Raw genomic sequence first — 2,408 nt, 5'->3', positions numbered from 1 at the left:
TTGCTGGTCGGCGGCTGGGATACGATTGCAGTCAGAGATGTGGTGTCTTATAGAGTTGACTTGAGCCAACTTTTGCAAAACGTCATTGCGTATCAATCGAGAATCAGGTGGTCATTGTAACAAAAAGTACCACATTATTGGGTATTTGTCGATCATGACTGGAAATTTAAAAATAGGCCCAGGAATTTTTAAAGGTGAGGGAAACTACTATATTATGAGTGCGAAGCAGTCGATATCACCCAAGCATGGTATAAAAAAGTGGGTTGAACTCGGAACTGGACAGTGAACTTAGACTTGACTCGGTGGTGATGATTGGAAATGACAAGTCAGATTGATTTTTGACTTGGTTACTACCCTGGTGGAGTTGCATCCCGATTGTGCTGACACAGGTGAATGCCAAATTGCCTACATGCCAACGGTCGATATCCCTGGACCACAATATGATGTACGACTTCCGACACATGCCAATTCATTTTCGTCGCTTGCCCATTGTAAGTAAAGTAAGTTATCTTCATTCAGTATGCAACGTGCATATGTCCAGTGGTCGGATTCAAATATACCGGCATCCATGCATCATGAAAAGCGATCACTTCGCCAGTGCCATCGATCTCATCGCGACAAGAATTTTCTTCCCGATCCTTTTCCAGGAGTTTCCTGTGTTGTCTCTAAACACATTCTATTTAGTAGCCCGACTATCATTTCTCCGATATATTTTCGGAGGACTTTTGACACTTCAGGTGGCTTTAATATTACCAACTCGCATGGAAGAGCTAGTCCTGGGAAGGTTAGCTTGTTTCAGAACATAGACGCAACAAGACTGTCTGGCAAAACGAGACTATGCAGCTCAGAAATAGCCAGACAGTTTGTTGGGTGACAATTAAGCCGTTTCCATGTGCGGCCACTACTTGGCTTAGCCCGCATTGGCTGAGCCAAGGAATGTTTGCCGCGTTTCCATGTACATTGTACAGTACATGATCATCAGCGGCCGATGAACATCGGTGAACAAAAATTGACAATCTGTACCGGTACTTTTAGGTAAATGTTCGTGCTGGAGGATATCGACATTAAAGCACCTGCCACGTAGTTTTTTGTGGAATCCTGTAGCTTTAGAGATGTTTCTGTCAAGATACTCGTAATGGTGAACAACGCCTAAACAGCGAAAATCTTCCAGAAGGAACTGTAGGGTGGTACATCGTAACTGCAGATAACATCAGGGCAGTATTTAAATCATCCACGTTGATATCGCGCCGAGGAATGTTGTTGATGCGACCTATCAAATACCGCTTTATGTCTTGCGCCCGTACTCTAGCGGAGGTCGCCGAACCATTACTGCCTATCCTTTCAATACTGGCTATGATTTTATAGGCTAAAAATTCGTATCTGTTTGCATGTTTCAAATATTTTGTTTTTAAATAAAGAAACCATCAATTCAGCAAAGCGTCAGTCATTGATCTGTCCGAACACATTCTGGTTGGCAATAGATGTTAGAATATTGGTGATAGCTAGTCGTGAAGGCGGGCTGCGGCCTCTACATGCTGACGATTTGTTGCAAATGTCTTTACGTCAACTCCTTCAAGCTGTTCGTCGATATCGTCGTTATCACTTTTAGAGCCTTCAGTATTCTTTGCGATTCCAATTTCCTTCTCTTGGCTTTCCTTGGAGTACCGTACCTGCATTATAAAAAAAATGAGTACCGGTAATATGCTACATCCTACATACCGCGATACCGGTACCACATACACAGAAAATCTGAAGAATTACCAGGAATAACCCGCCGGGGTATCAATAATGGAACTGACGTTCCTGGCGGGTCTTCCTATACTCGATAACACAGTCCACTTTCACCACAAAATTTGCATGCTGCTGCGGTTGGCGTCAGCGGCAACTCCAGGCTGCTGTCAAATGGAACATTCCGTTTTGTTAACTAATAATATTATTAATAATAATACGTCTATCAATAGTAAAGTCAATTATCCCAGCAATCAGCTGATCCTCCGATACACAAGAAACAATTCAGTGACTGAATAGATAACAGACGACCGTAGCCAAGAGCGCGCAAGATACTCTGCCAACCGCGAAATACTCTGACAACCGCTAACCGACCGGGGCAAGCAGTTGACAGAGTAATTCTGCTGAGTCATGAAAGGCATGACCATATATGGTCACTCTGCCAACGAAACCTGCACATGGAAACGGCTTAAATGTTCAACTCGATCACAATGCAAAAATCGTGGTTGATTTTGGGGGTTCCAGTTCCATGACCAGAATATAATTTATATTTTAATAATTAGCACTGCGGTAGCTTCTCATTGATACCCGTTTCATCAAATTTAGCGCTCGACAAGTCGGTCAAAACCGGTCGTGAAATTGCCTTTGGACAAATGGAAAGTATGACGTAAACCAAATGC

General features: G+C 43.1%; 1 long non-coding RNA gene across 1 annotated transcript; it reads right to left on the bottom strand.

Annotated features, from left to right (window-relative positions):
• Positions 1–1,383: 1,383 nt before the first annotated feature.
• On the bottom strand, positions 1,384–2,208 carry LOC145449848 (uncharacterized). The gene is made up of 2 exons (XR_013918367.1): positions 1,741–2,208; positions 1,384–1,670 (listed from the first exon to the last, which is right to left on the bottom strand). It is a non-coding gene; the product is annotated as an uncharacterized LOC145449848 (long non-coding RNA).
• Positions 2,209–2,408: the final 200 nt, after the last annotated feature.

Source organism: Botryllus schlosseri, chromosome 11 (genome assembly GCF_051294905.1).
Source record: "Botryllus schlosseri isolate E-star chromosome 11, Bs_hap1, whole genome shotgun sequence".
NCBI lineage: Eukaryota > Metazoa > Chordata > Ascidiacea > Stolidobranchia > Styelidae > Botryllus > Botryllus schlosseri.
The sequence above is the reverse complement of the archived record's forward strand: the minus strand, read 5'-3'. Positions and strand labels throughout refer to the sequence as shown.